The sequence below is a fragment of the Pongo abelii genome, chromosome 21 (assembly GCF_028885655.2).
Source record: "Pongo abelii isolate AG06213 chromosome 21, NHGRI_mPonAbe1-v2.0_pri, whole genome shotgun sequence".
NCBI lineage: Eukaryota > Metazoa > Chordata > Mammalia > Primates > Hominidae > Pongo > Pongo abelii.
The window spans coordinates 40045112-40061513 of record NC_072006.2 but is presented as its reverse complement, the minus strand read 5'-3'; the positions used below and the strand labels follow the sequence as shown (position 1 = coordinate 40061513).

The 16402-nt window shown below is 42.0% G+C and overlaps 1 protein-coding gene, 1 non-coding gene and 1 pseudogene across 8 annotated transcripts in view; all 3 read right to left on the bottom strand.

The window, feature by feature from the left end:
* The window catches only part of PHF20 (PHD finger protein 20), a 181864-nt gene that overhangs the window by 59372 nt on the left and 106090 nt on the right, over positions 1-16402 (bottom strand). The window lies entirely within an intron of this gene.
* On the bottom strand, positions 2833-2975 carry LOC129056839 (U4 spliceosomal RNA). The gene has a single exon (XR_008521432.1). It is a non-coding gene; the product is annotated as a U4 spliceosomal RNA (small nuclear RNA).
* On the bottom strand, positions 10909-12207 carry LOC100455139 (HIG1 domain family member 1A, mitochondrial-like; annotated as a pseudogene).

The following is a 16402-nucleotide window of genomic DNA, read 5'->3' as shown; positions in this document are numbered from 1 at the left end:
CGTTGGGATTACAAGGCGTGAGGCACTGCACCTGGCCACAAAATCCAGTATTAACAGCAAGAGGTTACTTGAATATTATTTGTCATTATTGTTGTCACCTCACAGTTGTTTGCTCAAAACAATCAAAGTTATGCATAATTCTAGCCAAGGGACCATGTGTCACTGGTACAATCTGCAAAATTCTAACATCTAATTGCCCTCCTTTATTAATCAAACAATGAAGGATTAGTGGTAATTAATAAAATCACAATAGGAACATTAAAATTATGCATTCAGCAAAAATATTCTACATTTTAAAATAGGCCAGGCGTAGTGGCTCGCGCCTGTAATTCCAGCACTTTGGGAGGCCAAAGGTGGGTGGATAACTTGAGCCCAGGAGTTCAAGACCAGCCTGAGCAACATAGTGAGACCCCCATCTCTACGAAAAAATACAAAAAGTAGATGGGTGTGGTGGCATGCACCCATAGTCTCAGCTACTCAGGAGACTGAGGCAGGAGGATTGGCTGAACCCAGGAGGTCGATGCTGCAGTGAGCCGTGACTACCACTGCACTCCAGCTTGGGCAACACAGTGAGACAGAACTGTCTCAAAAATAAATAAATAGGGCCGGGGGTGGTGGCTCATGCCTGTAATCCCAGCACTTTGGGAGGCCAAGGTGGGTGGATCACTTGAGGTCAGGAGTTCAAGACCAGCCTGGACGACATGAGGAAACTCTGTCTCTACCAAAAAATACAAAAATTAGCCAGGCATGGTGGTGCACGCTTGTAGTCCCAGCTACTCGGGAGGCTAAGGTGGGAGAATCACTTGAACCTGGGGACGGATGTTGCAGTGAGCCGAGACTGCACCACTGAGACTCCAGCCTGAGCAACAGAGTGAGACCCTGTCTCAAAAATAATTTTAAAATAATAAATAAATAAATTAATTAATTAATTAAGAAACAGAATATGCATGGTATAACTATATGAAATAAAACTCAAAATATGGCCAAGCACAGTGGCTCATGCGTGTAATCTCAGCACTCTAGGAGGCTGAGGCGGGCAGATCACTTGAGGTCAGGAGTTGAAGACCAGCCTGGCCAACATGGTGAAACTCTATCTCTACTAAAAATCCAAAAATTTATCCAGGCGTGGTGGCGCATGCCTGTTGTCCCAGCTACTCGGGAGGCTGAGGCACGAAAATTGCTCGAACCCAGGAGGTGGAGGTTGCAGTGAGCTGAGATTGTGCCACTGCACTCCAGCCTGGGTGACAGAGTGAGACTCTGTCTCAAAATAAAAATAAAAATAAAAAATAAAACTCAAAATATTATGAGCAAAATATAAAATTATGTATAGGGCCGGGCACGGTGGCTCACGCCTATAATCTCAGCACATTGGGAGGACGAGGTAGGCGGATCACAAGGTCAGGAGTTCGAGACTAGCCTGGCTAACATGACAAAACCCCATCTCTACTAAAAATACAAAAATTAGCTGGGCGTGGTGGTGTGCACCTATAATCCCAGCTACTCGGGAGGCTGAGGCAGGAGAATCGCTTGAGCCCAGAGGCAGAGGTTGCAGTGAGCCGAGATTGTGCCACTGCACTCCAGCCTAGGTGACACAGCGAGACTCCATTTCAAAAAAAAAAGAAACTAAGAGGGCCACTGGTTGTCAAATGGGCCTGCTGGGCCAAAGTCTACATAAATCCCAGTCTCACACACAGGTATGTATTCCCCTATGGGAGGACAGTTCATTTAGAACATACATAGAACATAGTTCATTTAGAACATACACCAGCAGCAGCTGGTGACACCACTAAGTGACATCATCCATTCTTAGCATACTAATATGGTTCTTGTCAACATGAGAGCAGTTACTCAGAGACAGAGGGCAGAAGACATGTAAATTATTATTAAAAAAAAGAGATGAGGGTCTCCCTATGTTGCTCAGGGCTGATCTCCAACTCCTTGGCTCAAGTGATCTTCCTGCCTCAGCCTCCCAGAGTGCTGGGATTACAGGCATGAGCCACCATGCCCAGAAGAAAATATTGTAAATTAAATCCTAAAAGGTGCTGGTTCAAAAGTGAGGGGGAACTCAATTACTCTTGGGATAAGGTCATCTACTGAAACCAATTTATTCCTCTTTTAAAAGCAGTATGAAAATCACTATTTCCAAGTAGTTACTGGTATTATCATTTACCTGCTCTGTCCTCTCCCTCCTGTTTAACAAATTATTGTTTGGCGGAATCAAGAAAAAGCACAGAGCTCTCTCCTGGGCATCCCGGCTCAAAATCTCAAGAGTCACCCTTTGCTCTTGTTGCTCCTAAATTACTAATATACTTTGGTATGTGCAGAGAAAAATGGTCCACAAATTTTGCTTTTAATAATAGTTACCCTAGGCCGGGCGTGGTGGCTCACACCTGTAATCCCACACTTTGGGAGGTCAAGGTGGGTGGATCACCTGAGGTCGAGAGTTGGAGACCAGCCTGACCAACATGGAGAAACCCCATCTCTACTAAAAAATACAAAATTAGCCGGGCATGGTGTTGCAAGCCTATAATCCCAGCTACTCAGGAGGCTGAAGCAGGAGAATTGCTTGAACCAGGGAGGCAGAGGTTGCGGTGAGCCAAGATCGCGCCATTGCACTCCAGCCTGGGCAACAAGAGCAAAACTCTGTCTCAAAAAAAAAGGTAACCCTAAGCAGTGTTTTCTTTATCTATTTTCAGGGGAGGGTGTGGAGTTAAACTCTAAAAATGTTTCCTAATAATCTCTGCCTCCTGGTATTCACGCCCTGATATAATCTCTTCCTCTTGAGTGCGGGCAGAACCTGTAACTTCTTATTTTTTTTTTTTTTTAATTCAGTCTCTGTAGAGATGTCAAAAATTGCCATTGCCAACCTATGTCGTAAGTTGTCACCTTGGTGTATTGGGAAAAGTTTTCAATTATTTTAATAATCATGCCTCGGATAAACCTCATTGGCTAGGATACTGCCACGGGGCAAAGCTGTAACCTGTCTCTAACAGAATATGGCAAAGGAGACAATATGTCACTTTCACGATTGTATTAGGTAAGACTACAGTGTCTGTCTTACTAGGAAACACTCTTCCTTGCTGTCTTAGTGAAACAAGCTGCTATGTTGTGAGCTACTCTATATGAGGCAAGGAACTGAGTGCACCAGCAAAAACCAAGGCCCTCAGTCTGACAGTCTACAAGAACTGAATGCCGCCAACCATCAGGTAAGCCTGGAACCCTCCCCAGTAGAGTGCTCAGATGAGAATATAGCCTGAGCCAACCCTTGGATTGTAAGCTTGCAGAGGACCAAGCTATGCTTGAACTCCTCACCCACAGAAACTGTGAGAAAACAAATGTGTTGTTTCAGCTACTATATTTGTGGTAATACTGTCACACAGCAATAGATAATATAGAGTGGGATCAGCAGCCCACTCATTTTCCATATATACTTGAGTAATGTTTTATACTTTTCCTTTTATAGTAAGCATACACTATGTTTATACTAAAAAAAAGTTTGTAAATTGTTTTCTGAAACTTGGCTTAGAAATAAATATCCTATTTAACATTTTGTGTGCCCATTGCCAGTATCAGATGACCTCACAACTGGATGACTATGATTAGATTACGATGATAGTGATATTCGGTCTGGCTGGCAACGCTCAGTCTGGCATTCAAGGCCCACGTCACCCCAAGTGGCATCTTGCTTCCAAACGCACCTCCCATTCATCCACAAGGAGGCCTCAGCTCCTGCTCCAGCAACTGCTTCATGCTCTCGCAGTTCACACCCCTGCTTGGCCTGTGCCCTCTTCCTGCCTTTCCTCCCTGGCTCAGCCAAGTCTTCACTTCCATCCAGACCCAGCTCACTCCACAAACAGGAAGACATCCAGATGGCCCTGGCTCTCAGGGACCACATGCCATCAACTCCTGCCACAAATGACTATCTGCTCTACCTCATCATTAGCACTTAACATCTGCTCCTGGATCCTGTTATTTGTCACTTCTCCAGCCAGGGGAAAAGAGCCACTTCTCATTGTCATGTGTTCCCTCAGGACCAAGGCCCAACACAGTTGCTATTCTTGTCGGCAATCACACCATGTGGCCCAGCAGTTTGATACCTTTTTGATATATATTTCACATAATATAATGAATAAAATATTTTTCATGTCTGTGAAGGAATAACTTTTTCAGCTTGAAGCATCAAAAAGCAATCAAAGATTAGCCGAGGCCAGGCACAGTGGCTCATACCTGTAATCCCAACACTTTGGGAGGGTGAGGCAGGCGGATCTCTTGAGGTCAAGAGTTCGAGACCAGCCTGGACCAGTCTCTACTAAGGCTACAAAAAAAAAGCTGGGCGTGGTGGTGGGCACCTGTAATCCCAGCTATTCGGGAGGCTGAGGCAGAAGAATCGCTTGAACCCAGGAGGCAGAGGTTGCAGTGAGCTGAGATCTCATCAGTGCACTCCAGCCTGGGCAACAGAGTGAGACTCTGTCTCAAAAAAAAAAAAAAAAAAAAAAAAGTATTTACTGATATAATCTCAAGATTATAATTTTTTGGCATTAAAATAAATAATGATAGAAACAGATTATAATCCATAGAATGACATAAGAATCCATGAGTCCATGCAGATAAACAAACAAGGAAAGGAAGGAAAGAAGTGAGATAAAGCCCCCTAAGGCAGAATATAAACTAATACATGTTGAAGGAATGATGAAAGTTAGATACCATTTGGCAGCCATCACAGTAAAAATTGTTTCAGGCAAGAAATACCAGTAGATGCTAAAATAATGGGTGAAAGTTTGATGAGGAAATAAGATATTTACATAGTCTCAAAGTTTCTCTCACAAGAAATGTATTCATTATAAAGGGGGTAATAACAGCCTTATAGTAGAAAAAGCTGGTAGATACTACCTTAGGTAAGTGATAAAAGTTAATGTCACCAGTAAACGGGACAAACGGGTTTTCATGTGCTTCCTGATAGAATGCACCTGAAAAGGTCACAACATCACTTATGTGGTATTTCTGTGAAAAGTGAATAACCCAAATCAAATTATGAAGATACATCAGAAAAACCCAAATTGAGGGATATCATATTCTTCAGAAATGTAACGTCAAGGTCATAAAAGACAAAAACTGAAGATCTCATTTTTAAAAAGTAAAAAAAAAAAAAAAAAAAAAAAAAAAAAAAAGCTTATTCGCCTGTCCCCCACTCCAGTAAACAAAGTAGAAGACTGAAGGTCTGTTTCAGATTAAAGAAGACAAAAGAAATATGACAACTGAATTCAACATGTCTACCTGGATTGGATCTTGACCAGAAATAAAAAAAATTTACCCCCATTTTTGCCACAAAGAACATTATTAGAACAAATGGTAAAGTTTTTAAAAGGTCTTGATTTTGATTATATTGTGGGAATGAAAGAGAATGTCCTGGTTTTCAGGAAATACACACTGAAATATTCAAGGCTAAAGGTCTGCAATTTATTTTCAAACAATTCAAAAAACTACATTAAAAAATCTGGGAGAGGGCTGGGCACGGTGGCTCAAGCCTGTAATCCCAGTACTTTGGGAGGCCAAGGTAGGTAGATCACTTGAGGTCAGGAGTTCGAGACCAGCTTGACCAACATGGTGAAACTCCATCTCTACTAAAAACACAAAAAAAATTAACCAGGCGTGGTGGCGTGTGCCTGTAATTCCAGCTACTCGGGAGGCAGAGACAGGAGAATTGCTTGAACCCAGAAGGTGGAGGTTGCAGTGAGCCAAGATCTCGCCACTGCACTCCAGCTTGGGCGAAAGAGTGAGAATCCATCTCAAAAAATAAAATAAAATAAAATCTGGGAGAGAATAATAAAGCTAACAGGTAAATTGCTAGCAATTGGGGAATCTATATTTTCCAACATAGGGAAAGGTATAAGGGAAATCTTTTTGCTATTTTTGCAACTTTTTTATAAATCTGAAATTATTTTTTGTCATTTTTTAAACCCATGCTACATAGATGTATAAATCTAAATTATTTCAAAATAAAAACTTCCTAAAAATATATTCAGGAAAAAATATGCATCTACATACGTAGGAAAAACACTTTGAAGCCACAAATACTTAAGTGGAAGGAAAGGAACCACACCGACATACAGTCCTGGTGAACATTTCAAGGCTAGCCCCTGGAATGCAGATCTCCGCACTCAGCCCCCACAAAAATCACTGAGCACTCATTCCACAAGGTGGCAGAGCTGCCCCAAATGCCAGAGTTAGGTTGGAACAGCTAGCTCTAAACTAGATGTGTTGCCCTCCCAGCTCCTCCTCCTCCTGCTGCCCATGAGCCTCCTTCACACCAATTTCTCAGATTGTGACTCCATCTCGGTTTAAAAACGCAAGACTATGGCACCAGCTCAGGAAAGCAATCACTAAACAGTGACTAATGCAGCATCCCAGCTTCCAGGGGCCTGGCTGGATGCTTCTGAAGATGGTCACGGTCCCGCCCTATTTCCTGCTTACTTACGTAATACATTCCTGGTGAATGAGTTCTCAACAACCTCCCTTTCCCCCAGCAATCTTTCTGGATCGTCCTGTACTCACACCACTAAACCTATGTTTCCAAAGAAACACCAGAAACACCATTCAGTTTCCAGATCAAGACATTTTCCTCAACTCAAAGAATTCAAAAGGCACCACCCAGTCCTGGAGTACTGACATCACTTGTACCACACACTACCCTCCAAACTTAGCCACCCTACTAAGCCTCTTACTCTGAGTGTACAAACTGCTTTAATGAGTGCCCCGAGAGCAGAAGTTTGCATCACATACTGTGCAATGCCCCTAAAGGCAGGGACTCTGTTCATTTCACTTGATTTATATAGCACCCAGCATCTTATCAGATGGAATTAGGCACTCAGCAGGAAAACAACAGTTACAGACTCTGGACCAAACACACTGGCTCACACCTGTAATTCCAGCACTTTGGGAAGCCGAGGCAAGTGGATTGCTTGAGCTCAGGAGTCTGAGACCAGCCTGGGCAAAATGGCAAAACCCTGTCTCTACAAAAAATACAAAAATTAGCCAGGAGTGATGGCGAGTGCCTGTGGTCCCAATGATTTAGGAGGCTCAACAGTGGGAGGATCACTGAAGCTCTGGAAGTCAACACTGCAGTGAGCCATGACAGCGCCACTGCATTCCAGCCTGGATGACAGAGTGAGACCCTGTCTCAAACAAAAATTTAATTTAATTTTACCAACCTCTACAATACCGACCATTAGGAAGTGTGCCACTCTAGCTAAGTCACTCCTTCATGCCAAATATTAGGCTCTTTGTCTATAAAACGGGAGAATTAATAGGGAAAAGTTAGAAAGAACTTAAATATCTTTCAGCAGGGGCTAGGTAAATAAATTATGGAACATCCCTACAATGAAATAAATTATACGTAACTGTTTTTGTTTTTGTTTTTCCAGAGACAGGATCTCACTCTGTTGTCAAGGCTGGAGTGCAGTGGTAGGATCACAGCTCACTGCAACACCGAATGCCTAGGCTTAGAGCAATCCTCCCATGTCAGCCTCCCGAGTAGCTGGGACTACAGGCGTGTGCCACAATGCCTAGCTAATTATATTCTTTTTCTTTTTTTCTGTTTTTTTTTTTTTGAGACAGAGTGTTGTTCTGTCACCCAGGCTGGAGTGCAATAACGTGATCTCGGTTCACTGCAACCTCCGCCTCCCACGCTCAAGCAATACTCCTCTCTCAGCCTCCTGAGTAGCTGGGACTACAGGCACACACCACCGCACCTGGCTAAACTTTTCTATTTTTAGTAGAAACAGGGTTTCGCCATGTTGTCCAGGCTGGTCTCCAACTCCTGACCTCAGGTGATCTGCCTGCCTTGGCCTCCCAAAGTGCTGGGATTACAGACTTGAGCCACTGTGCCTGGCCTAATTATATGTAATTGTGAAAGAAGACAGGGCTGGGCATAGTGACTCACACCTCCAATCCCACCACTTTGGGAGGCCAAGGCGGGGGCCCAGAGTTCAAGACTAGCATGGGCAATATATCTAGACCCCGTCTCCACAAAAAATTTAAAAATTAGCCAGGCTTGGTGCCACATGTCTGTAGTCCTAGCTACTCAGCAGGCTGAGGCAGAAAGATGGCTTAAGCCCAGGAGGTCGAGGCTGCAGTGAACTATGATCATGCCATTACACTCCAGCCTGGATGACAGAGCAAAACCCTTCTCAAACAAATAAATGAATGAATACATAAATAAATATTACCCATCACATTACTGATATGTTTCCCAATAGATCTACTTGCTCTGGCTGGGAATAAAAAGTATTCAATAAAAGTGTGCTTGAACAAGGCCCAGAGGTAGGAGTGTAACAATACATATACCATGTTACCACCATGGAATGTAAATTCAGGTTAGACAAGAGAATTTCACAAGTGTAATAACATTCTATGGTATAAAAGTTTGGGTATACTGTCTGGCCAAACCAGCTTGCTCTTAAGTCATTAATCAAAACCATTATGGGTAATTTGTTCAGTGTAATGTTTACAATTCTTATGGAAAAAATAAGCAATGCACACATTTAAAAAGTGTTCATTTGCCTTTGCATGAGTGCTTACAATACATATTTCTATTTCAAGATGACATTTAAAAATTATTCTAATATAACAGCAGCAAAAATATAATTTGCAATTACTAAAGAACTCAACTAGAATCCATAAGTTATGCCTGCAGGATAGCAAGGAGGCCATGTGGCTGCAGCAGAATCAACAGGAAGGTGAGGCAACAGGTGGCCAGAAGAAGCTGGGCCCTGCAGGCCAGTGTATGGCCCTGAGGCCCTCATGACCAAATACTAACAGCAGTGGGCCATGGGACTATGGGAGACAAGCATGTTAGTTGAATTATCCTTGTGTATTTCTGGAGTTCTTTTCAAATTTATGAATATTTTTTCAATTGCCCAAAAAAAGCATACAGAATAAAAACAAGATGACTGCCATAAATGGGGTGAAAGGCACAGACTGATAAAGTCTGAAGAAGGTCCTGATTTTGAAAATTATATTGTGGTAATGTAGAAGAATGTCCTTGTCTTTAGGAAATATGGAATATTTTTTTTCTTTTTCTTTTCTTTTTTTTTTTTTTCAGACAGTCTTGCTCTCTGTCACCCAGGCTGGAGTGCAGTGGTGCTATCTCAGCTCACTGCAACCTCCACCTCCTGGGTTCAAGCAATTTGCCCACCTCAGCCTCCCAAGTAGCTGGGATTACAGGCGCACACCACCACGCCCAGCTAATTAAATATGGGATTTTCTAAAAAGTACTTAGGGAGGCAGGGTGCGGTGGCTCACGCCTATAATCCCAGCACTTTGTGAGGCCAAGGTGAGTGGATCACCTGAGGTCAGGAGTTCAAGACTAGCCTGGCCAACATGGTGAAACCCAGCCTCTACTAAAAATACAAAAATTAGTTGGGCATGGTAGCATGTGCCTGTAATCCAAGCTACTCGGGAGGCTGAGGCAGGAGAATCTCTTAAACCCAGGAGACAGAGGTTGCAGTGAGCAGAAATCGCACCACTACACTCCAGCCTGGGTGACAAGAGCGAGAAACTCTGTCTCAAAAAAAAAAAAAAAAAAAAAAAAAGCATTTAGAGATAAAGGTCTGGAACTTATTTTTAAACAATTCAGAAAAAGTACTTTCTAAAAAAAATTTAAAATTTGTGTTTTCTTTGAGACAGAGTCTCGCTCTGTCATCTAGGCTGGAGTACAGTGGCACAATCTTGGCTCACTGCAATCTCCGCCTCCTGAGCTCAAGAGATTCTCCTGCCTCAGCCTCTCGAGTAGCTAGGACTACAAGCATGTGCCATCACACCCGACTAATTTTTTAGTTTTGTAGAGACAGGGTTTCACTATGTTGGCCAGGCTGGGCTCGAACTCCTGACCTCAAGTGATCTGCCCGCTTCAGCCTCCCAAAGTGCTGGAATTACAGGCGTGAGCCACCGCATCTCATCTAGAAAAAGTACTTTAAAAAGTAGAATAATAAAGTAAATATGGTAAATTGCTAGCAATTGGGGAATTTGGTTAAAGGTATATTCTTTGTACCATTTTTTAACAACATTTTTAATAACAAATTATTTCAAAATAAAAACATTTAAAATATATGCAGAAAAAATACCTTATGGCCACAAAATAGCTAAATGGAAGGAAAGCAATCCTGCCAACACAGGCTATCTCCCTATCCTGAAAATGAAGCATTTTTCAGTTTCTCAGTAAATTCCTCAAAGCAACCAACCTCAGTTTGGCAGCAACTTACCCCATCTTAACCCACTTCAGGAAGTCTGCAATTAAGTCAAAACACATATCTGACAGTCTCAGAAATCGCCCTGTGGTCATGCTGTGCTAGCTCCTTTGCCTCCATTTTCAAATGCCTAACTGCTGCCCATCCTTCAGGGTCCTGTGCAAGTACCACCTTCTTCCATCCCTGCCCCTAAAGCACCAACCTAAGTATCACCTCTCCCCAAGAGGCAAACAGCAAATCCAAATAGCAGTTAATGAACACTAAGACCAAGAGTGCCCACTCATCTTTGCATACGCAACAGTTAGCAGTCCTAGGCACATCGTAAAGGCTCAGTGAGTGAGTTGAAGACAATTAATTTCTTTCTCTCTCTCCTTTCTCTTTCTCTCTTTCTTTCCTTCTTTCACAGGGTCTCACTCTGTCACAGCTCTGGAGCACAGTGTTGCCATGATCATGGCTTATTATAGCTTTGATCTCCTGGGCTCAATCGATTCTCCCACCTCAGCCTCACAAGTAGCTGGGATTACAGGCACATGCCACCACATCTGGCTAATTTGGTTTTTGGAGTTTTATTTTGTTTTGTTTTAGAGGGGTTTTTTTTGTTTTTTTGTTTTTTTGGAGAGATGTGGTTTCACCATGTTGCCCAGGCTGGTCTTGAAGAGGTCAATTTCCTTTTTTTTTTTTTTTTTTTTTGACATGGCTCACTTACTTTAATAATAATACATATACCATGTTACTACCATGGAATGTAAATTCAGGTTAGACAAGAGAATTTCACAAGTGTAATAACATTCTATGGTATATAAAAGTTTGGGTATACTGTCTGGCCAAACCAGCTTGCTCTTAAGTCATTAATCAAAACTATTATAGGTAATTTGTTCAGTTTAATGTTTACAATTCTTACAGAAAAAATAAGCAATGCACACATTTAAACAGTGTTCATTTACCTTTTCATGAGTGCTTACAATACATATTTCTATTTCAAGATGACATTTAAAAATTATTCTAATATAACAACAGCAAAAATATAATTTGCAATTACTAAAGAACTCAACTAGAATCCATAAGTTATTCTCATGTTTACAATTGTGATTCCTTAATAAATACTACTATTACGCAGCTCTATTGTAAGTTTTCTAGATGTGGTCTAAATACATGCACATATATATATTGTCAGTTGTGGGAAGCTTTACAAGTTATATTCCATGCACTTTTTGGACAGAGTTCTAAAAGAGCCAGCCAGTCCACAAAACAGGCAGAAAAGAAGTTAAATTAACTGGGGCAAATAGGACTCTTCTATAACATCCAAAATATGTGAGATTCTGCAGCAAACTGGGAGTACTTCAGGGTTGGCCTGTTATCTTCCTTAGAACTAAGTTCATCTCAACAATTTAAGAAGGTGGACATTCAACACCATCAAGTGCATTTAGGTGACATGTTTCTTTTAAGTTAACCTGACTTCCTTGAATGACCTAGTTAGTAAAACTAGTCACTAGTAATTCGGTCAACAGGCAAATCAAGCCTGCAAGAAAGGAAGCCAATATTCAAAATGCCGTGTTACCATCTAAACCCATACAAATTAGTTTATTTTCAACAATAATACGTAACTTCAATAATGAGATGACTAACTAAAGCAAGCTCCTCCTACAAGACCAAGACAGCATCTCTTCTTCTAAGGCTTAGGTTTTGCCCAGAATTCTCGATACATGATATAACAACAGTCATTGCTCCTACAACAAAGCCTTGGGCTGCCACACGCATGTGGATCAGATGAAGGGACATTTTAGTATTTCCCCTGCTCTTCAATTTGTATAATCCATATGCAACAATTGCTGCAAAACCTTCTATTCCAACAAGTACGAATGGTGCCTCTTTAGCTTTTTGAATAAGTTCGGATCCCTGATCTTCATCATATGAATTCAGAAAGGGAAACATCTGTGTTTGTTGACATAGTGATTGCTTAAAGAATCTCCCTAGAGCAAGAAAACCTCGCACAGGCCAACCCGAAGAGGTCAATTTCTATGTAGCAGGCACACATTATCACTGTCATTCTTCTCTCTATTCTCATAGTTTTATTCTAAGTTTGTCATGACATCATCTTACTTTCTTGTATCATAGGTATCTGATGTCTCATCCATTCATCTGGACAGAAAGACCTGGAAGGGCCTAGAACAGATGTCACATTCATCTCTCTAACCCCCAGAATAATGAATTCTCTATCAGTTTTCCATCACAATACATACTTGATGATATGAAAAACCATAGACACACACAACTTCCCAAACTAAAATGGCTGTAGATCCGTGACTCTCCTGCTCAAGAAACCATAGAGAACACAAATTCATTAAAGCTAAAATACTATAGGCATTACGCTAAATCTTAACTGGTTAATTTAAAAGTAAATAATTTGCAAAAACTATTATAGTCATCATGCTAAATCTTAACTAGTTAATTTACAAGTAAATCATTTGTTAATTTTTGGTATTTCAGTGACAATTCATTCATTTTATAACTAACAACAAACACAGCAAAATTTCATGGGTAAAAATCACTGATCTGGATCCTGTGGCAAAGTGCCCCACTTCTACCAGGTATTTAGTAAAAAGAACTTAACTGAATGGACCTGTACTTCTATTTGTTTTTCTCTCTTGTTTATTCTGTGCTTCCTGTAGAGTATCAACCAATGAGACAGCTTAGAATAGGGTCTGAGGCTGAAGCAGGAGATCACTTGAGACCAGGAGTTAGAGGCTGCAGTGACCTAAGATCATACCACTGTACTACAGCATGGGCGAAAGAGTGAGACTCCGCCTTCAAAAAAAAAAAAGAAAGAAAAAAGAAATGGAGGCTGAGGCAGGAGAATCGCTTGAACCTGGGAGGCGGAGGTTGCAGTGAGCCGAAATCACACCACTGCACTCCAGCCTGGGCAACACAGTGAGACTGTCTCAAAAATAAAAAATAAAAAGAAAAGAAAAGAAAAGAATAGTAGGGCATTGGCACTTACTAGGCACTTGCTAAATATTTGCAGCAGCCCATTTTCAGAGAGTAATATGACCTCTAAACTTCTTTTTTTTTTTTTCTGAGATAGAGTCTCACTCTGTCTCTCAGGCTGGAGAGCAGTGGCACGATCTCGGCAAACTGCAACCTCTCCCTCCCAGGTTCAAGCAATTCTCCTGCCTCAGCCTCCCAAGTATCTGGGATTACAGGCACCCACCACCATGCCCAGCAAATTTCTGTTTTTTTTTTTTTTTTTTTTTTTTTGAGACGGAGTGTCACTCTGTCACCCAGGCTGGAGTGCAGTGGCATGATCTAGGCTCACTGCAAGCTCCGCCTCCCAGGTTTATGCCATTCTCCTGCCTCAGCCTCCCGAGTAGCTGGGACTACAGACGCCTGCCACCACACCCGGCTAATTTGTTTGTATTTTTAGTAGAGACAGGGTTTCACGTGTTAGCCAGGATGGTCTTGATCTCCTGACCTCGTGATCTGCCTGCCTCGGCCTCCCAAAGTGCTGGGATTACAGGTGTGAGACACTGCGCCCGGCCAAATTTTTGTATCTTTAGTAGAGATGGGGTTTCACCATGTTGGCCAGGCTGGTCTCTAACTCCTGACATCAGGTGATCTGCCCACCTTGGCCTCCCAAAGTGCTGGAATTACAGGCGTGAGCCACCACGCCCAGCCTGAGACCTCTAAACTTCTAGGGGAATTACTAACTTCTGTTTTACTGCATAAATGAATGCTTGCCCAATTACAGCAGTCACAACTGCATTCTTCTCTGGCTTTTTTATTTTTTTATTTTTGAGATAGAGTCTCGCTCTGTCACCTAAGCTGGGTGCAGTGGTGCAATCTCAGCTCACTGCAACCTCCACCTCCCAGGTTCAAGCAACTCTCCTGCCTCAGCCTCCCGAGTAGCTAGGATTACAGGCGCCTGCCACCATACCCAGCTAATTTTTGTGTTTTTGGTAGAGACGGGGTTTCACCGTGTTGGCCAGGCTGGTCTCCAACTCCTGACCTCAAGTGATCTGCCCACCTCAGCCTCCCAAAGTCCTGGGATTACAGGCATGAGCCACCAGGCCCAGCCATGTCTTCTGGCTTTTAAGTCACTAAAGCAAAAAGCAAATACCTCATTCAAAAAAAAAAATACAGTAATGGGTTCCATGCTATATTTATTCCTCTTGGCTCAAGCTCAAAGTAATTTGACCTCCACCCTTACTATTAACCCTCTTGGAAAATAGATAAGTGCTTCAATCATTTGCAATGGTTTCAAAATTATTCCCTTAGAAAGGCTACTGTGAGACCTTTGTAAGGATGCAAAAGACGACATGAAATCTCACCATCATCCTTTTCCCCTAGACTCACCTGTCCCACCCTTACCATACTTGATTCTGTCCTCTCCACAATCCAGAAACATAACTAAGTTAGCTAACACAAGACAGAAATTATGTATGTGTATATTTTGGGAAAAAGTAGAGCCCAAGACCCCATAAAATATGTAAACTTTACAAAAGGCACTGGAGTTAGCTTCTAATCTAGTCTCCTCACTTATATGCATGGCGTATTTCCTAGTGGTATAGGAACAATTAACTACAAATTTCAAGTGACGTCTAACATAACACCACCCTTAAGACAACATAATTAAAAGCTTAGTCTGCTGAGTCACAAGGGATGTGGCTGTCATCTAGAGCTCTCCCTGCCAAGACAGACAACTAAATTCCAAGATTAAATTTCCACCTCATTTATATATGAACTTTAGTAATTTGCCCCACATGTCAGAAGAGCAGGCTGGGAAGAAAAGAGCCCTGACACTGAGAGGAGGATTAGCAAAAAAAGGAAGATTCCTTGCCCCGACAAGCCCTCGAGGCTGAAGCACAACACTATGGACGAAGCTAGACAGAGGACTAAGAGAACAGTAGCAGAGATGAGCCAGGAATGAATACTTCAGTATTCTTTTAATTTTTTTTTTTTTTTTTTTTTTTTTGAGATGGAATCTCACTCTGTCACCCAGGCTGGAGTGCAGTGGTGCGATCTCAGCTCACGGCAACCTCTGCCTTCTGGGTTTAAGCGATTCTCCTGCCTCAATCTCCAGAGTAGCTGGGACTACAGGCATGCGCCACCATGCCCAGCAAATTTTTGTATTTTTAGTAGAGATGGGGTTTCACCATGTTGGCCAGTCTGGTCTCGAATTCCTGACCTCAAGTGATCTGCCCGCCTAGGCATCCGAGAGTGCTGGGATTACAGGCGTGAGCCACCACCCCTGGCCAATTTTTAAAAATTTTTTAGGAGATAGGGTCTTCCTCTGTCACCCAGGCTGGCAATGGTACAATCACAGCTCAAGGCAGCCTCAACCTCCCTGGTTCAAGTGATCCTCCCACCTCCACCTCCCAAGTAGCTGGGACTATAGGCATGAACCATCATGCCAGGCTAATTTTTTTATTTTTTGAAGAGGGAGGGTCTCACTACATTGATGCAAGACCTTCAGTATAGCAAGTCTTGAACTCCTGGCCTCAAGTGACCCTCCCGTCTCGACTTCCCAGAGTGCTGAGATTCACTATTTTCAAACAGCTGCTCTACTACATTTATGTTAACTATACAGCATCTGGCCAAGAAAAAAAAAAAAAAAACTATTCAAAAAAAAATTTTTTTAAGTTATCCAAATAAAAAGTAGGCAATTCTATAGACACATAGTCTTATTCGTTTGTTTTTTAACTAAAAGTTGAGGGAAAAAAAAAATTAGCTGGACATGGTGGCACACACCTGTAGTCCCAGCTACTCAAGTGACTGAGACAGGAGGATCACTTGAGCCCAGGAGGTCCAGGCTGCTCTGAGCTGTGATTGTGCCACTGCACTCCAGCCTGGGAAACAGAGTGAGACTCTGTCTTTAAAAAAAAAAAGTCAAGTTTAAACAAAAACCAGAAGAATCTGTCATCAGGAACCTATAAGAAAATCTGAAGGAAATTATTCATGCTGAAAAGAAATTTTCAAAGAAATAAAGAACATTGGAAATAGACATGTGTAAATATGACTGTCACTTTTTGCCTTATTGTCTTTAACATACATAATTGTGTAAAGCAAAACTTATAATACTACATTATGAAATTTATAGCAGGCCAGGTGTGGTGGCTCACGCCTATAATCACAGTACTTTGGGAAGCCAAGGCAGGTAGATC